Source organism: Rhyacophila brunnea, unplaced genomic scaffold (genome assembly GCF_057557595.1).
Source record: "Rhyacophila brunnea isolate RB1 unplaced genomic scaffold, BYU_Rbru_1.0 scaffold_8, whole genome shotgun sequence".
NCBI classification, from domain to species: Eukaryota; Metazoa; Arthropoda; class Insecta; order Trichoptera; family Rhyacophilidae; genus Rhyacophila; species Rhyacophila brunnea.
In genome coordinates this window covers 9263745-9286048 of record NW_028233350.1, presented here as the reverse complement: position 1 = coordinate 9286048, position 22304 = coordinate 9263745, and the positions used below count along the sequence as shown (strand labels likewise).

Below are 22304 nucleotides of genomic sequence, written 5' to 3'. Positions count from 1 at the left end.
AACACAAAACAGCCGTTACCAAAATGTTCAATATCATAAATAGAACAACTCTGCTCTCTGTATAAATTTTCTTTATATATATACCTAATAGGGAAGCTAAAATAATGTATTAATAATTAATTATTCATAGTGCAACTTGTTTGTAAAAAAATTTCAATGTGTATTTTTGGAATTATTAAATTAAATTAAAAATGGAGTTGTTCGGTTTGCAGATTAACCAGTTGATGTAAAACTTGCTATCATGTCACAATAAACGACAAATAGTATGGCTTAAGTGATCATGTATGATTCAATATCCTCGCGCATTTCTGCTTAACTCCAGTATTCCAATATAAACTGATTTTTTAATTTCATTCATCTGTCCAACTTGGTATGTAATTGCAAATAGAAATCATTATAAAATGATATCTCTTCTTAAAACTAACTCCCTATATCATATCATATGGACCCATGATACAACAGTAAAAGTTAAGTACCTACTATAATATTATAATAAATCAGCATGCACAACCAATAAAATATATTATAAAACAATATTTACTCATAAATAATTGACAGGTAAAAGACTCGTTTAGACTTAAGCTCGATGTATAATTTTGAACTTTTTTTTGTTATTGTGCAGAGACTTTGAAGCTTTCTTGTTTCATCGTAATGTGACGTTACTTTTGTTCCACACGTTTCTGGGTTACAATTCCTCAAAATTAATATTAAGTATTTGATTTTTTCAATAGTTTCATAAATAAGTATTATGTACATGTCGCTAGTTTCTTGAGTTATCGGTTCAATAATGGATAAACTTTAACCATGTGTTGCAGTCAAATATATTGTTCGGTTAAATTATATGATACCAGGCCATACTAAGGTAAAAATTAAATAACTTTCTTGTACTGGCCTTTTTCTATCAATGTATATATATATATAAATAATAATTGGTACAAGTCTTTTCACTGGAAGCCAGGGGGGAACAGCGGAAATTTTTATAGCATAAGATAAAACCTAACCTAACAAATAATCCAGTATATCGGTTTTTTTCAAATTTTTGATGCCGCTGGCTTCCACTAAACAAACAATAACCTATTAATTTTAATAATTTTTGGAAGAAAGGCTTTAAAATAATATTTTTATTATATAATAGTTTGTAGTAAGTAAGTGTCGAGACATCTTTATATTATAAAATGTAGGCTCCGGATTTTATTTTAAGCATATTCTCCTTTATTTTGAGAATTACAAAGTTTAACAGTTACCTTTATAATTTATTTACCGTGAGGCCTATTTCCTGGTATTTATTTATAAGCAAAACTTGTAAAGATTTCGTTTCCCAAACGTTATCATTGATAAGATCATCTCAAACATCAAAGCATAAACTTTTCAACGGAGTTTGCAAAAGCCTCAGTTTCGAATTATTTCAACGCCAAGAAAGGGTTTATTTTGTTATAACGGACGCTTTATCAGTGGTGGCAAAATTTTATTATAGCATCGTCACGGTTTAAATGATTTTTATGCAAAGCATTCGGAGAAATACTATTATTTTTAACAAAATAATTATAACAGACACGAAAAACATCTTATCAAAAAATATACGACCGTAAAAAGAAATACCCTCCAAAGATGTTGAATAAAAATATTATATTATGCTGATATAACTTTTACGTAAAAGACGAAATCTACACACGACTATTTACGGGACATTCATTAAATTAGATGTACCTACCTAAGTCATTTTAGATAATTTATTTTTTAGTAAAATTCACACAATACTATAAGATAAACAAAAGACTAACACTTATTATTAGGGAAAACGTCACGTAAAATCGCAAATAATTATATTTATTTTATTAAGTAATCATAGATATACTTCAACAGCAATCTGCAATGTTCATTGTATGTACAAATAATGCTGGCAATGTTTAAAATATAATTTTATCTACTGCTACCAATTTAGCAAAACTAAAAACGTTGTGAAAAGTATCTTATTAGTCAATATCTTTTATATTGCTTGCTCAATTATAGTACATACATATTTCAAATTCTAATTATTACTCTTATCATATTTTAAACTGGTATTAATATCGTTTACCCCAAAAATACGAGTTTTATTTAATCAAATATAAGATAGTATTATGTATTAATTTTATAAAATATAATCAGTTTTATTATATTTTAAGTAATTTTTAAATTTTATATTATAAATACTAATAAGTATAAATTTTCTTTACATATTATTTTCTTTTATTTATACAGAAGATTAGATTTTATACATAACGTAAAATACAATATTTATTGTATTTCAATAAATTAATCATGTACACACAGCTATTATATTTAAAACATTTTTTGTATATATTTATAGAAACATCACTGGCATGACATGATACTTAATATAAATATATAACTGATATGAATTATTAATTAAACTAGTACATTGGGTAGGCCTTTAATTTTTTTAACTTTAGAATGGTTTTGAATGTATGATCTTTACCGTTTCATTTAATTCTTCATCACTGCCCGGGGTATCAATTTGATGAAACTGAATTTATTTTAGGGGCAAACAGTGGAAATGGAATCCGTAGAAAGAAGCAGTGATAATTTGTTTCTCTTCTTAGATACATTCATTAGCTACTCCTATTTGAAAAGTCAGCGAAATTATTTCAACTTCTTCTGTAACTAACTGGCTTAAGTTTAAAAAATTCTTTCGCATAAAGTATAAGTACCAATATAATATTATTTAAGAAGATTCAGATAACCAATTTAATCCAGATACTTGCTTTATTTTCAGGTTTACTACACGTAACCAAAAATAACTGTACTATGTAATGGACATTGTCCATCCACGTCGAAGAACATCTGTATAAAAACACATTTTAAACGTTCATAAATACATATTATATGTAAATATTCCGTGACTATCTTGATTCAACTTTCGAACAGTTAATACACAATATTTACTGAACCGATGTACATATTATTATTATTATTTTCATCTAGACTAGGCATTAAATTCAAACAAAACTTGTCTTAACGTAATAATTATCATATTTTGACCATCTTTAATTTCCATTGAAAAATATTGTATGACAATTATGTAGCCAAGTATTTTTGTAAATTTCTTCACAATAATCACATAACATCAAAAAATAAACCCTTGTAGTCTGATACGTAAAGTTTTAAATTCTCATTAAACTGTTACTACAATTATTATTAGAACTTCTTCTTCACTTACTTATCACTATCATTAGCCTTCATGACATGTTTTAATTATAAAAATACAGTATGGTGAAATAAATATTTTGTTTATTTTATTCTTTACAAATACATTATTATTTACTTATTTACAAACCCTTTCTAGTTTTTTGAGCATATTTTTATAAAATTATATGTATTTAAATTGAACATATAATAATAAACAATATTATATAATTATCTGTCTGTTTACTGAAAACCAAACGATAACAGCGGCAATTTTCATAGCCGATTTCATCAAAAATCATGAATTCAAGAATGATAACCTAATCTAACCTAACAAATAATCCAGTTTATCGGCTAATTTTAAAATTTCTTTGCCTCTGGCTTCCACTTAACAGACAAGAACCGGTTAAATTTCAAAACAATTCGTAGAAACTACAATAAAATTAATTTGAAGTACCTAAGCCCGTTAAATTTTCTTCTTCTAAAAAACACAATAGATTTATTATGTAAAGTACTTGGGTAGAATCTTTTCACATTTCCTTTGACAAAAATGTGAAACCCTTTAAATTTACCTAAACATGAGATGCAACCCTCAGCTATAATAATTGCTTACCCCTGCTAGACCCTGCGGCGTGTGTGATACTCATAAAGGAAGGTCTACTGTCCCATACCGTTATTATGTGAGGAACGCAGATGCTTTCAATGGTCTTCTTTTTGGGGTCCCATTTAATGGTTAGCCACCCCCAATGTCTTATTCAACTTGAAATACCCTAAATAGTAATATGCATAACGTTTTCAAACATGCTATACATACAGCATACACCCTGGTAAAAAAAAAAACATATTGCCTTATCGAAGGGAAGTTTTGTTATTTCTGTATGTATCAATTGCATTTAAATATTGCTTTGTTATAGGTACATAGTTTTCTTATTAGTAAACAAACAAAGCTCACATTTCAATTATCACGTATTTTATTTTTATTTTTATAGTATTTCCATGACTAATACTAGCATTTTAATACGTTTATCTTAGATATTTTGATATCAATTCTTGAACTTATTGGGATGATACGTAGATCATCAATTTTAATAAATATCTAAGTTTATATCATCATTACTATCAATCAAGATTTAACTCTTTTCGGTTCTTATATTCACTTCCACGTACATCTACTGAACTTGTTGAGTTTATGCAGCACTCGAAATAAAAAAGTTTACAAACCGGAGCGCTCGACAGTTTTCTAAAGATATTATTTACAAAGTTATCAAGGTTTATGTTTATTTCATAAAAATGAGTGTGTTAGATTTTCTATTATATGACCTATATAGCTTGGGCGGTCAAACTATTTTTTTCACGAGACGGAGCGACAATTTTACCGAATTCAGGAACGGTGCACCATTTCGAACCTCGAGTTTATGGAACCAGTGGATTGTAGACTCTTGGGTACTATTGAATAACTATATTTATCCGGCATTTCCCGAGCGATTTTCCAATCCATTGCCAATTCATCAGCTTGTTAACCTAGATTACATTATTACAATAAGCTATACAATAAAAACAGCAAAAACTATAATAAAAACAATATTTATAATGTATTATTATTTAAAATAGCATTTGAAAAGTTCATGATTAAGCCAAGTACTGAACACTGGATATTGAGAGATCGTTAATAGTACATTTTTACCGATTTCTTCCTACATAATAAAAAAGCATTAGTAATTAATTATTGCAATGCTAAAAAAGTCAAAAGGGACCACCACAAAGACTTCAATCCGCTCTATAATACACATATGATCGTCTGTATTGGACTGTAAAAATAATAGTAGCAGAAAAGTCGCATTAGAGCAATTCGAAATTGTACGCGGAAAGTTTTACAGAAGCGCCCTACGAAACAGTGGCGAATTACCCAATGGGCAATAATGTCATGTTACCTAGGCCATAGAAAATTTTACAACTACAGATGAGAAAAAGAATATTATCTTAAAATACATTCATATTATTAATACTGTATACATAGTATAATAAATTGATTAACACAATTATCAAGACTATAGGCATATCCGAAATATCCATATAAACTTTGCTTACTTACGGAATGAGACAAGATTTTCTTTTTTATCACTTTACTAACCTTTCCTAAACTTTTTCTACCATTATGTCTTAAGCGCAAGGTGTTCAACCAATGTGTGCTACCCGTGCTCGCATATGGCTGCAAGACGTGGACCCTCAACACGAGAGATGTCCAAAAGCTAAGAGTCACACAGCGAGGCATGGAGAGGTGTATGTTGGGCATCACGCGAAAAAACCGTAAGAGAAACGAATGGGTTAGGAAGTAGACAGGAGTACGCGATGTAATAGACGCTGCCAAACAGCAGAAATGGAGATGGGTGGGGCACATTGCTCACCGAAAGGACGGCCGCTGGACAAATGTCGTCATCCAGTGGTACCCAAGGGGCACGAAACGGCCACAGGGTCGCCCTAAAAGCCTCTGGTTTGACGAACTGGTAAAGTTCGGCGGAAATACGTGGCAGCGAAAGACACAGGACCGAGAGAGTTGGAAAAGGCTTAGGGAGGCCTTCATGCAGCAGTGTATTGATCCCGGCTGATGATGATGACTAAATATTTGATATAATTATACATTAAATTAACAAGACATTATATCATCTACATTTATCAGTATATTGTTATATATGTATTGAAAAAATAATGATGTATCCATTTATAGTCTTCATTATAGTATTACAACGGAAATAAGCAGACTAAAAATATTTTTTTTTTACAATAATTAAACATAATAATTATAGTATTGTACAATTTTACTAGTTTTCTCTGAAAAAATCTGAACAATTGTTTCGGTTACGGTTAGGTAATATAATTTGTATATAATCTTCTCTCGGTATCTGATGTCTTCTGAAAAATCTCTTTCTCCAGCTTTTTTTCGACCACTAAAGAATCATACATAGAGGTTCTTTGACATCATAGTATTCACCTCGTGAAGGTTGGAGTGAAATTGATATGAGTAGGTTGATTGACTCCAGTAATTCCCAGTATCATCCGCCTTGAATACATGCAATGTATTCATTACAATACATTGTATTTTTAAATAGTATATTTCTGCGTATACCTACCCAAAAAATGGTTTTAAATTATTAATTGCAATAAATTTTACTAACTGCGATGTCAATTGGTATGATAATAACTAACTATGTGCAATCAAAATGATTCTGTCGGTATACCTGTCGATATTTATTTCACTTTTTTAAAAGTGAGTTTGAATGGACTTTTCTATACTATATATTATGTGTCGCTACATTTTAAAATCAGCCGTATCCACCTTTAGGTATTTTTGACTTTTTTGTGAATTGCTGTAGAACTACTGCTTTCTAACATTTCTGCATTATCAAAATGTGGAATTTATTAATGTTATATATTCTATACTCAAAATAATATAAACTTTCACCTTGTGACTGTGTATCTGAGATAACAAAAAGCTGTTTTTCTCCTATTCATTTATTATGGACTCCATATTTAAATCTAGCGACACATATATATACTTAAGATATGGTATAATTAATTCACTCAGTTAATTTTCTTGTACTTGTATATTAATATTATTAATGTGTATCAGTTTTTTCATACTTTTCATACATGCACTGCTTTTATTTTTTGTTACTATTTTTCTGTCATGAACTTCATGTAATTTTTAAATTTATCATGAAAGTAAATACAAATTAATTTTGAATTAAATTCGAAACATAACTTATACTCTTGACTCACAAACAGGTGTTATATATCCAAGAATCCCACGATGCGGTTCTGGTCTACACGTATTATGTTCGGAGTAGCAGGCCGCATCCCACGGATTATCCCATTCCGAATTTCATGGGATTATTGCAAAACCATACATGTACACATTGCCGCTACAGCCAGGGACGTGCGTCACGAGTGACTATAAAAAGTCTGCTCATACGTGTTCGCAGAATATGCAACAAGTGCACTTTTAACAATATCTTTGATGGAATATGTACCTACATATATACCTATATCAGTAGTTTTTGCACTATATCATACTAGAGTATATTACTATTGCATATAAATAATATTAAATTAAATTTATTTCAACCTTTTAGTTTATCAGCATCATCATCATCATAAACACTAAAACCCGAGTTGATACTAGCTTTATCCCACTGTTCTCTCCAGCTTTTATTACCAAGGCCTGAACAAAAACGAACCATAAGTGTGAGTAAGAAAGCATTTGGCACGATTATGTATCCGCAATATGCGTTAGAGTAAGATGGAATTTCAACGGCTGAATTAAATATTGTTTGTACACGTCGCCGGTAAATATTAATTTGAATGACTATAAACTACTACTACTACTAAAAACTGCGAGAACATGCTGCTGAAATTTATTGTTTTGTGTTAAACATAAAGTTAGGTAGTGGTAACTATTTTTAGTTAATTTAGTAAAAAAGATGGTTAACTATGCTGTGTTTAAATTTAATAGCCGTACTGAAAAGCAACATGATGGTGTAACATTACATAATTACGTTAATAATAATAAAATCTACTGTGCATTATATATAAGAAACACGGCTTCATTTTTCCAAACAATACCTACTCTCTTTATATTATTATTACTCTGAGGTCTTCACCTGTTTACAGTAGTCACTTTCCAATTTAATTTATAAAGTAAAAAAACATTTCTTAGTAATGTACCCTCTTCTCTTTTCTCTTGCATTATATTCTATTACTATTAACTATTTTACTTTACTCTCTTATCTGGTTCGTCATGCGTTATCATTGACCTAGCTGTCAGCATTTTTTGTCGATGGGACTATATTACAAATATCATTAATGAGATATTATCAGTAGCACCTTACCATTCCTACAAATTTTATATTATACGTATTCAATAAAAGTAGTTGATAAGTTAATTCATCTATATTATGGACCATGGCCCTCACATCCTCAAGCAGGCCCCCAGGCTAAAATATTTGGTGACCCCCCCCCCCCTTACATATCGCTAAGGATAAATGCAGTGTAACGCTCTACAGTAGCGTTTTCCAAATGGTATATGCGGTAAAATTATGTGTAAATTTAGTGTTTTTTGTATATTTTAATAAATCCATTTGAATTATGAAGTTATCAAGTATTGACACAATTAAAAATTGTATCGTACAACCACATAATTAAAAATATAAATATTATTAAGGAAACTAGCGCCTATTAAAGCAAATTTATGATGTGTGTTGTTTATCTCACTTATCTGGTTGACTCGCATCGCCATCCCCTCCTAGAGCCCTGTCAGCCCCCCCTTCTTGTGAAAGCCAAGTTATGGACCCTTTACAATGTGCAAAATGACTTAAAACACATGCTATGCGGCTATTGGTTTCAAAGTTAGTTACCATATTTTTTATATTATGTCTTTTTTATGATTGTCTTATATTTTGATCTTCTTATTTTTTCTTATATTCTTCTTACTTATTTTAAATAATTACAAGATAAGAAGAACTTTTTATATACAACGTTAATAAATTCTGTTGAACCATATAAACTTGACTTGACTAACTTAAAAGATCAAAAAAAATTGTACTTGACATATCATATTGATTTCCATAGTACCGCACGTATATATTAATAATTTAGTTGCTAGTACCCCAGACCCCTAGCAACCAATAATGGTGTCGAAATAACTTTTCATACATAACAGAATTAACTAAAAATGAATTAAATTATACTTAAAGATGGCTAAAAGTATTAAAAAACGCATTGGCATCGTGTTCTGATATATTCTAAAAGTTTCAAATGTCTAGCTAGTCGGGAAGTTAGTTAAAAATTCATTGCAAAATTTGTATCGGACAAAGAACCACCGGACAAATAAGAATACGAGCTAAGAAAAGCGTTGTAAAATAGATGAGAGATTGATTGCAAACTCAGTTATATTCATCATTTACCATTTTCATAATTTTCCACTAACTTTAAACATGGTTGCTTATTAATTTTATTGACAATTTATTTTATTTTTCTTTGCTTCTTCTAAATACATTTTTTCAAAAAGAAAATATTTTAATTGCAACCTTTAATGTACTTGACAGTTTATGCTAATATCTCAAAATGGCGAAATGAGGAGGTAACCATCTTTCGACCCAACAGCTTCATAAATGACTCGGATAAAAATATACTACACACAACATACCAATAGAAAAAAATAATGTGAATTTTTCCAAATATGATTTTTTTTTATATTAAACACATAATATAAATTCCAATACATTTTTTTGTGTTTGAGTTGATATTAAATAATATTTTTATTTTGGCATAGGTATTGAAATGTAGTGACCATTTTTTGTTATAAAGTATACGTACTTATATGTTTTTATTTGTTCGTGGCCATCCATTAAAAATAAATTTGAGTTTCATGATATACTCGTATCTATGTATTTAATCGATTAAATGATTCTGAAAGTATCTTTAAATGCTCGTGGTTATTATTATCATTACTTTTTGTAGTAACTTTTTAGTAGCTACACTTTTACATTTACACTCTCAAGTTTTCTTAGATATTTTTGAAACAGATTTGTTTATCTTAAAAAATATTGTTTTTATCATGTCATGCCAGTGCATAAAAACAATTGAATACACCCCCGCTCCATATGATCATATAAAATCCGCACCCTGCAATACTGTGGTCGTCGGCATAAAGTTCCGAAACGTATGCTGGCTAAGTCCGAAGTTAGAACAAACGTAGAAAAAGTTTCTCGGGTGTTATCCATACAAATGTTGGGGTAGCGCTAGGGGTAGCTCGATGACCTGTGGGGCCTAGCGGTATGGCACTTTGGGGTCCAAGAGGTGAAGGGTTTTCGTTGCCAGATGCGCTTTATTTTCATTTTTTGTTTTTACTTTCTAGTTGTTCTCTGTGACACTAAAGTCGTGTCTGTCAGGGATTTTTGTATGAGTCTACTTTATGTATGCAGCAAGCAGACTAATCAAGGTTTCTTTTTGCCAAAACTAACGAGATTTTTTATGATTTTATTTTTGTTGTTTTTTATTCATATTAAATGTCTGTATATAATTAAACATTAATTCATTCATGCGTTTCATGATTATACTGCAATACAAACATCATCGTATTTTAATAATATTCCTAGAAAGTGTGTACCTATTCAAATTCCACTTTATTCAAGTTTTCTTCCTGGATCTTTCCACAACTTTAATGCTTTTCGAAATAATATAGATATTTTCATTTAAAATAATACTACCTTTTTAATTTATTGTCTTTATATTATAAAAACGGCCCACATGCTCAGCGTACGTAAAAAAGGAGCTTGTATGGTATTTTCAAAGCATGATCCTGGACATTCCTTAAACGTTGTAGATAATCTATTTACATAATTTTGAAGCCTTATTATCCTTTATAGTTATTTTAAACATTTGATGACTGCATAAAGTATTTTTGTTACATAAAATAGTATTCTTTTAAACCTCTCGCTCTAATGTTTTAGAATATAGTCATATTTCGGTACATAACTGTGCAGTGGTGTTAAAATTTTTTACGTTTATTAATTTTTAAACGCATTTATGAAACCATTAATATAATTTATTACGATATAATTTTTGTAAAATATTCACGATAAAAAATTATATTGATAATATCTGTGATCCCAAATTTGACAAGAATTAGGCATTTTATTATTCAAAAAATCGGAAAGATTAACACATTTGAAGATGATTCTAAAGATACTTATTATAAGCTATGTTTTTGACCATTCAAGTGTGATAAACATCTTTTGAATAATGATTGCTTTATAATAATTATTGACCTAAGAATAAGGTAGTGTTTTTTTGAAATACGCCATTTCTTTTGTCATTCCCCAGTGGTTAAGCTACAACATACGGCCGTAGCCATAAATTGACAAACTATAATTAAAGTAGGGTTATAGGGAAGTTAGTATTATTTTAAACATTTGATGACTGCATAAAGTATTTTTATTACACAAAATAGTATTCTTTTAAACCTCTCGCTCTAATGTTTTAGAACATAGTCATATTTCAGTACGTCCATGTGAAGTGGTGTTAAGATTTTTTATATTTATTAATTTTTAAAAGCATTTATAAGACTAATAGTAAAATTTATGTCGATATTATTATAGTGAAATATTTACAATAAAAAATTATATTGATAATCTCTGTGATCCCAAATTTGAAAAGACTTGCACATTATGACGCGAACATAGTGTTTGACATTATTTAATACAAACGGATATTATTGAGAAAAAAACTACGCAGAAGATCCATGCTTATTGTATATTTATTTAAGATAATAATTGGCATTAGTGTTTACATTAATAACTATGACTTATTTTTTTCCGACGAAACTACCAGAAATTTCCATCTTAAAAAATAGTTACATGAGCTGTAATAAATAAATATTTCTCATTAATAATTTTTATATTTTATATTGTTAAGTTTGTAAAAGTTAATAGTAAAACAGCATTACATATTTTTTATATTATTATAAAGTAATATAAAATACTTTTAATAATCCTATAGCAATCATCCCACTCAGCATAACAACTTCAATATGTATGTTTTGTTGTCAAAAGAAAACAACGTAACGGAAACGATGTCAGCATTTTCTCAATCGTAACGAAATCGGTAGGGTATAATATTATGATTTATTTAGTGCCGACTTGTAATCTCTTGTAATATATGAACTGAATTTGTACAAAAAGCAAGGACATTCCATAATCCTCACTCTTATATTAAGTCCGGTCACTCGACACAGTCAACCGTCACTTCACTCGAGTCCAGTCTCTCGCTTATATTAACATCTCGATACATCGCCAGTCAGTTTAATAATATTATAGTCAATCTTATCAATACATCCGTACCCGTGATTATAACATCACTTTGTCATCTTTATTATTGTATTTATTTATTATTGTAACAACAAAATAATAAACTCTCTCCAAACAACATCCAAGCAACAACGACTTTCTCTCTCTTCCACCTCATCAATCCCGAAAATTATATATACAAGTGTCTTAACAAACACATCCTTTGCTTTGTGTATGTTTTGAAGAACTTTTTCAATACCAAACAAACAACTTCATAATCATTTACCATAATATACCATCATAGTTAAGTATTAGAGAAACATTTGATTGTTTTAAAATATAAATTATTTTCTTAATATAAGATACTTAATAATACTTCTGTAATACAAACTTCACTTTTGCTCCCCTAAATAAAAACCACAAAACCAAAATTCAATTTTAAAGCTGTTTTAGCTGGTATTATTAAAACTGAACTGTTTTATGTAATATTTAGATTTTAAAATATATAACGTATATATTATACTTATTTATATACTGTGTACCTTACGTGAAAAGCGTGCTTTGTTCTATCTCAATTATAAAAGTTTAGATAAAATTTGTCGTCTCAAAGCCGTGGAAACAAAATAGGTGTGTTTTTGAGTTTATCGAAACAAACTTTGCATGGTTCGGCCACAATCCGCTAAAAGTTCAACTCCCAAAAGGTTGAATATTTCATATCGCTAAGCTGTATGGGCAATGTTTTATATTGATCAAAAAAAGTTGAAGGCAGTATTAGGCAACCATCCCTTTATTATTAATTTAAAAATATAACAATAGCAAAATAATCCCGTTGATATCTATTCTATGATTAACAATTAATAATGCTAAAAGTGTATTCATATTCCATTCCAGATTTCAATTTAATTATGTAAATAATATAAATATAAATTCATACAACACATACCTACCTTATTTAAATTGTACATATTATATGATACTGCAAGTGTTTATTTTTTAATATTTATTGATTTTAATATTATGTTTTACAATCCGGTATTGATCTTGGTCGCCTAACAAAGAAAAAATATCTTAACTTTGCTCTTCCCGTGCTAATAAATTCTTTCTATTCTGTATTGTTACGTTAAGTTACCATGCTATTTTCACGATGTGACAGTATTTTTAATAAATGTGTGGATTTTTCCTTAAAAAATGAACTGAGGCGTTGGTAGTTATTAGCAATATTGAACCATATACGGATTGATAACTTAATATGTAAAATTACTCTCACATACAGTAAAAAAAAGTAAAAAAGTGTGAGATCCCAATCGGTCTAACTTAAAAGATTTGTGTATTTTTTCAAATTAGCAAATTAAATTTATGTTTAAAACTCTTATGTTAATTAATTTGACATCACAAGACAGTAAATTTAATATAAACTAAATTTTATTTAAAATACATTATATACGTTAAAAGTAATAATGAAGATATATTAACGTTATTCATTTAACGTATACAAAATCTTTTTAAAAAAAATTGTAAAAACCACTAATAAACTTTGTCGGAATTAGAATGGAGACTAATAGCTTAGTAATTAAAAGCACATGAGCGTGAATCTCGGGGAGCATAAGTTCGAATCCTGCTAGGTATCATATTTTTTTCAAAAAGATTTTTTTAGTGGTTATAATATATTTTTGACGTCAAGTCAGTCAAGTTTTTTTCAAATTGTATATTAATTATTCGTTTAATAAAAGAAATACGTTATTATGCTATTTATTTTAATATGTAATATTTATCCTATGATGCAAAAATTAAAAAAATAGTGCCACTATAAAACTGAACTGACAGAATTTTAATATGAGGAAAAGTAGGTATTATACGATATTTTTGTCAGCTCTTTAGACTTTGTGATAATAATGTATTATCACCATTATTATATTATTTCAGTTTTTTGTCATCTCTGATTGATCTAGTTGATATTTTGCTGGCATATTTGTGTTTAGAATTATTACATTAATTTTGAACTTCAAAATTAGTTTCAAATACAATTTTGAGTTACACAACTTCAATAACATGTAAATTTCTTGAATGATAATCACAAACTTTTTCTTAGCTGGCATTCAAATTTGTGACAAAAAAAATCTTCGACGAAGGGCGTTCAGAATATAAAATATAAAACTTTTATGACGCGTTATTATTAAACATCATTATGGTTCTAGTAATAATGGTGTTACATCAGAAATAACTAATGACATAAACAAATTTCTCAAATTTAACACAATTTATTATTAAAAATTTGTAATTATTACGTTTTTACTGCGAGATACTTATATATTATTATTCACTAGGTACTGGTGCACTTTAATATTGATTAAAACTCAATACACAATAATGTTCAAGTTTGTAGGTAGGTACTTATCTATTTTTTTAATTGGTTCTACAATCCTATGTGGATCTGCGCATTTATTCTATACACAAGACTGCTTTCGGCCTTTATGGCAGCTAAATAGGCTAGGAAAGTATCGAAAATTAACACTTATTGTAACAATAACAATAATTTAGCCGTCTGAATTGTCGAAACTGTCTATCTTGGTCTAAAATTTATCACAGCCAAGAGAGGTGCTGTTAAAACATAGCACTTATTGTAATAATTACATCTAAATTATTGTAATTGTTACAATAAGTGTTAATATTCTGATACTTTCCTACCCTATTTAGCTACCGTAGCGGACCGAAAGTAGTCTTGTGTATAGAATAGATGCGCTGGACTACCTCACGAAGAGATAACATATTTTTTTTTACGAGAAATGGACGTTAACCACTTGCTCAACCTATTAATTCCATACTCTGACTCAATACACCACAAACATAGACTCCTCCAAACCAACCCACCCCTCACCATACTCGGTCATAATCAAGTGTATCACGAGGCCCTACATTTCAACGTGAAGCATCAGCAGTTTTTTATGCCTGGTATTGTATCAGGAGCAGTTATCCAAGATTGCAATCGCCACGCTTTCAAGTGAGCTTTTACTGAGTTTACTGATTTGACTGAAGTTATTTTTTTACTTATATTATTGTAAAGAAGTACTTAAGACCAAAATATATTAATATTATAACCCTATTGAGTATATTCTGTACTTATCGACTGCTAAAGTGATAAAGTGATAGATATTATCAAACTTAGGGTAGGTTTGTATCAAAGTATTAGCACTTATTGTAACAATTACAATACGCTGGTTGTAATTGTTGCAATAAGCGTTACATTTTAACAGCGCCTCTCTTGTTGCTGTTAAAATATAGCACGCATTGCAAAAATACAACTAACATATTATAATACATGCAATAAGTGCTAATACTTTGATACAAACCTAACCTAATTTTGATAATATCTGTCACTTCATCACTTTAGCGGTCGATAAGTATAGAATAGACCCACATGATCAGTTTCTTCCTAATGGATATTCTCAATAGTTGTGTAACTAGTAAGAATAACCGCCTGGATAAAATCGGTTTTGCTACTATAACTTAACATTTAAAAGGCGTTAATGATTCATATTAATACATCATTTAAAATAATAAATAGGTATATCGAAAGTATTATAAAAATACGATAGTCAATATTATAATATGTGCGTAATAAAACTTTTAAAGGTACATTTCTGTATGCTACGAAGCACTATGAGCAATTATAAAATAACTTTTCTCCTTTAAGCACTCGCATAAAATTAATTTGAATGTTTCATAATATTCATCCCTATGAAAATTCTAGTGCTTAATTTTCCATGCAATTTAATTTTATGTCTTTCAAAACAAATATCAACTTGGAACGTTCCTCACCATATAGACATTATTTTGTTATCATTTTAAATAATTAACGATGGCTGCGCTTTTTATAGTGGTCTGTAATTGATTTTGATGGAATGATTTTGATGGTGGATGTGAATACTCTTATGTTATGATGCCAGGCACTAACCTTTTATACTGTTGAGACTGGCTCCGTCGTCTGAATGAACTATCACTCACACGGTATTGTTTGTAAGGTTACCCGGTGCGCGGCACTACGATAAACTTTTGATGAATGATATGATAAATGAGATTGATAAATGACGTATTACGGCTTACCAGGTGTTCAAAATTATTGCTTGGACGACGGTCACACTATAACAAGTTGACCCGGTTGTGGTCTATGAACAACTTTTGAATCAGTATGTATGCGCTTTGAATTACTCGCGACAATCCTAGAAAGCGCCCGCTGTCTTGAGGTAACTTTAAGTAACTAAATGTTCAATTCAAATTCAATTCATATTTATTAATTTTTACATATCGTGAACATTACAAATTATATATTTAATACGTTCACAACATGACATTTAAAAACAAAGAAACATTTTAAAGAATAAATAAATATATGCAGTACATATTACAAAAACAGTATGAAAAGTAAAGTAAAAGGTAAAAAAAATATAAAAAAATATATATAAATAAATATAAATTATAAATTATGGAAGTACACCGAATGAGCTAAGTGGACCCTATTTAAGAATTATGAAACAACGTCCACCTATACTCATCTTCACGTAGGTGGAATATATCAACATCCGAAACGATTTAGTTGAACAGAGTAATTGCCCTCCCAATTAGCATCACCAATGGCAGGTTAGTTTTGCTCCTTGGGAGAACAAACAACTGATGCTCCAGATTTCTAAGATAGTAATCGGGACAGATAAGTCAATACTACCAAGAATGGCAGCGTTCTCATTTACACCACGTTATTCAATCTAGGTCGACTGATGACTCTTAATTGCCGGTCGCCTGGTCTTGCGACAATAACTGAGTATTTGAGGTAGGAGTGATGAAAGCAAATATTAGCCCAACCAAACGTTATTTTTTATTTTACTTCTTAACCATATAAATTATTGTATATTTTGGCTCGTTCACCAATCATTGTAATAAACATTGCTCGTCACATATTACGGTGTTTAGATAAAACCACACATCGCAAAAAATAAAAATGAAGGACTCAAAGACATTGAAATAATATTACGTTATAATTCTTATCCCATTCTTATCCCGTGTCCAATATCCCATATTCAAAACATTCCTGAAATGTACACTTAGATTGCTACCTCCTACTGTTTGTTGCTGCATATACTATTCGTAATGTGTGGCAAGCCTACTTAAATCTTTTATAGAAAAAAAATTTCGACATTGTAACTTACTAACTTTGGATTTAACTCAATTTTACTGGATGAAAAAACTAGACTGTATAATAATTATTTTACAAATTTAATAGTAAACTTGTAACAGAAACAACATTGGTTGCGCCAAATTATGGTGGCCGTAATCCTTACTTCCGACCGCCTTCAAATCTCAGTATTATTGTCACAAGACCATGTGACCGGCAATCACGGGTCATTATAGACGGTGTTGCAAATAACATTTAGTTAGCTCAAGTAATAGGCAGCAAGGGGACGTGAGCAAGTTGTCAAACTTAACCGTGGTCTCTTACCTACAGCGTGACTCAAAAAGAGTGACTTTAAGACAGCCATTGCGCATAGTCAGCTCAATTGAACAAACGAGTGCATATTGCCGCATTGCTTTATACAGACTAATTCAGAAGTTGTTCGTGGGCCACGGCCAGGTCAACTTTATATAGTGTGACCATCGCACAAGCGATTCTTCTGAATACCTGGCAAGCTATTATATCGGCTCTTTTCATTCAAATAACCTATCATCATCATTCATTAATCTCAACTATCACAGATCATCCATAAAGGATAGTGTACCATCAAGTGTCGCGCACCGGGTAACCCAAACAAACAATACCGCGCGACTGATCACGGATCACAGACCACGGAGCCATCATAAATCATCATAAAGGTCATTGTCTGGCATTCTGGTAAATTTTCCTTACCCCTAGATCCAGAACCACATTATTCTTAAAATTATACAGTCCACTGCTAAAAGCGCCACCAAGCATGTTACAATTATTTACTAAAAAACGGAAATTTAAATAACCGATTTTGCAACTGATACTTCGATGCAATAAATTATCACTATGTAAACAATCTTAATGTACCATTGATACAATTATAAATCATATTAACTATACTAATCACCCGAATATTAATTAACTCCAAGCGTTGATTAAGCGCACTTTCTTGCAATCTTTAATATGAGTGAGTGCTGTAGCGTAACCGTGGCCCGGGAAAAAGATATAATTTCATATCAGTTACCGGATAGCGATGCCAATTTTTCACTCCACTTATTAAACTATGGAGTGGGGGTAGATTAATGATTGCCTTTCGGTAGCAGGGCGTCACTGCGAGCTAGCACATTATAACCTGCCCATAAATCATTTAAAATTAACAAGTTATTGGATACCTGGCGTGGGATCACCTGTGCGTACTGACTCCTTCGTTAAAATATAATTCCTATGTCCACACAGGCTCGAGCATTGCTAAAAAATACGGTTTACAAATTAATTATATCAAGTAGAATTGTATTTATGTGCATAACAATTTTACAGTAAATCATAGTTATATTCCTACTAAAAAAATATACAAACGTCTTTTATTTTGGAATTTGATTTATATTTTTTTTGTCGTTTTAAAGATGGAATAACTATTTTTTTTCATGGTGTTTACGAAGTCATTTTAGCAGGAATCGGTACATGGTTAAATTATTGAAAATTAGATAAAAAGGAATGAGACAGAACATAGTATTTGAATCATTTCCCTAGGCCCAATCACCCAATAACAATTAATTAAATTAATAATTATGTAACTAGTCTACATTAGCCATAATAAAAATAATATATCTAGCCATTAAACTTTTATACCACCATATTATATTATACAAACTACTATGATATATATAATTTATATGATTTTTAGAGTAATACAGTGAATTCAAATAATGTTATAATTTCGTTCTTATTAGAAATACTTTTTCTGTCTTCTGTTACTCAGCTTTCTTCCTCCAAATTTCTTTAATGTTTGGACCCATTTATGATATCATTATGTAATTTTCTCAAAGTTTATGTAATTCATTCATTATTTCACTTCTACTACTACATTACTACTTCACTAAACCACTGTTATTCGGCTTTATGGCATGTTGTAGTGCTATAGAAATATACGGTTTTTGTCGGTGTACAGAAAGCTGGCAGCAAACAAATTTTGAAAATAACCAATGTACCTACTGGATTATTTGTTAGATTAGGCTAGGTTTTAGGTTAGGTAAGGTTAGGTTTTCATTCTTGAATTCATGAATTTTGCCAAAATCGGCTATAAAAATTAGCGTGGTTCTCGTCTGGATTCCTGTAAACTGACTTGTACCCAATATACTTATAAATACATTTTTTTCAATTCTGAAAATTAATTCACCATTTTCGATGAGTCCGAAACGTCAAGAAAAAAAATAGGAAGACAATATGCCAATAAAATTGTGTATACTTGCCATACAACAAAATTAATTAAAATCATCGTACATAATTAAACATATTAAATAGGTAATATTATTATGTTCATATTTTGAGTGAGATGGCATGAGTTAATTAAGGTAATAAAGTAATTTTCAAAGTACCTACAACCTGCAATGTATTGTTTCTACTTTTTTTTTTAAACATATTTATTTGTAGCTTTGCAACTCCTGCTCACAAAGAGGGTTCAGTCTATCGCAAAGATAATTGGCTGATGTCATTTTATACTTTTCATTATATTCAATGACGTGGCCCAATGAAGATCAAAATAAATTTTGTCAACGCTTTTATACTTGATTGATGAATAATATTCTTCTTGATCAATAATTTTACACAATTTATCATTTTTTCGGTCACCATTATAATATATAATTTTTTTATTTATTTTATGCTTTGAGTTACACATAGGTATAATTAATAAATCTGGCGTTAAAAAGTAAATAACAATCAGTTTCGATTTTCTTAAATTATTATAACTATTTGGAGTGAAGAGTGTGTGTGGAGATGAGGATTGATGAGGTGAGATGTGATGAATGGTATATGAATACTTGTAGTTGCTAGTAGAGGCGAGATGGCGATTTGATTTACTGATTGACATTTAATACAGTTTACACAGTTACAATGAAGTCAATTATATAATAATTACAAGATTAAAAGAACTTTTTATATACAACGTTTTTAAATTTTCTGGTAAACTATTATGCTCAATAATATTGAATGCACAAACTTGTACTTGATATGAAGTAAATAGAAAACAAACATACAAACAAATATAGAATACTGAAATGTCATTTTGATTTCCATAGTAACGCACGTATATATTAATAATTTAGTTGCTAGTACCACCCACTTAGCAACCAATAATAGTGGATAGGATTACGGATTTCTTCCGAAATAACTTTTCATACAAAACAGAATTAGCTGAAAATGAATTTAATTCTACTTAAAGATGGCTAAAAGTATTACAAAAATGCATAGGCATCGTGTTCTGAAATATTCTAAAAGTTTCAAATGTCTAGATAGACGGGAAGTTAGTTAAAAATTGATTGCAAGACTTGTACTGGACAAATAGGAATACGAGCTAATAAAAACGTTGTAAAATACAAAAACCAGTTGTGTAACCCGATATTTGACAATACTGAGTGACTGTTACACGATCGAGATAAGAGCGGAGTAATTGCAATAGCCTATTTATTGAATAATGCTGACAATGAGTATTCTATGCCTTCGGTGGAAAATGCATTTTAACGTGAAAAAATGATATATAAAAATTATTAAATAATATATTTTCACTAATCGATTCGTATGTCACGGATTTTGCTGACAATGGCTTGTTCTCACAGGACTCGTTGATCACCACACCTGTAATAAAAAAATTGTGTTAGCACTTATAATTAGTAGTTATATAATATTATATACCACCAAAATATAAACAAATGTAATATTAGAAATTAATGTTAAAAAACATTTAAAACAACATGTCAAAGAAAATAACTACGTTTTAGTCTCTAATTCACATTAAATGCTAATATATAGTATAATTATAATTTCTTTATTGTATTAATGAAGCGTAGCTATCATTATCGAAAGCTTGATAACCCGGGGTAGTTTCTGACTCCCTTCAACAGCTGTTTTCACGTATCCCTATCCAAAGTGGTCACATTCTAATTCGGTTCCCTAAGTTTACAGCAGACTTTGGTAGCTCCATCCGATAAGTTTTGGACTGCATCTTCTTCTGTTCTACATTATCCTTTTTGCACGTTTGCAGTCATATAATTATATAACACATGGCATTACTAGTACCTAAATTTTAACTTTAATTGATTTAACTGCAAACCTGTAAACCTTATATTATGTTTTATCTTCTTATAGTATGATTTATTCTTTCAAAAATGTTTAGGGTTCATTCATTTTACAAAATTAGTGTATACATTTTTGAGGTATATGTATATGAACATAGGCTTTACTATTATCTTGTTAGGCTTAATAAGATAGTCGACATAACTTAAAATATATGTATAGATTAATCTGTATTTATATTATTTTGTTGACTCTAGCATGGTTTCTTGTGGTGTAAATAAGACAAACTTACTGCTCCATACTTACTGTTTATGCACAATTATTCTTTTATAGCATATTTTAATAATAGAAAAAGTAAAGATTTCAATAGTGAATAGCAAACAAAATCCATTTTCGTTGAGTAAAAAATTCGATGAAGTCTGTAATTTATATGCAAGGAATTTTCAAAAAATATATATATCATGCCCCTTAGTAGGTTATGGCTATATTTGTGTGGGAGAGTGGTGACAGTTAAGACCGATGAGTGCGGTGTTAAATTACTTCCAAATTGTGTAGCGCAAACACCATTCTTTGTTTACGATTTTTGTCTGCAATTTTGACCTTTCAAGTAAGCCGTAAACCTTCGAAGGTTTGATGTTACACCCACTATATTGTAAATTAAGAAACTGTTATGTGACTATACTCATATATTAAAAGGAATAATTAGTATTTCTTAAATGTTATTTGTTACATAACTTATTGAGATTACTTATTATAAGGTAATATAATTCCTTGAAAAGTGAGTTAAGTGGATTCTGTTGTACAAAATATTTCACGAATAGTCTTTTCATTGTTTATAAAATATAGTTTAGGGCATTTAAGCTTTTTCTATTTGAACATAAACTATCAATGATTCCAAGTATTTAAACATACAATCTTTCAACAGATGTTTAGTTACAACAGCAAACATCTACACACTCTCTTATGAGTCTAATATTGTCATATTTATCAAAGCCTAATTATATCTGCTATAG

At 29.8% G+C, this 22304-nt stretch overlaps 1 protein-coding gene across 1 annotated transcript in view; it reads left to right on the top strand.

The window, feature by feature from the left end:
* The window catches only part of CARPB (Carbonic anhydrase-related protein B), a 442936-nt gene that overhangs the window by 214939 nt on the left and 205693 nt on the right, over nt 1-22304 (top strand). The window lies entirely within an intron of this gene.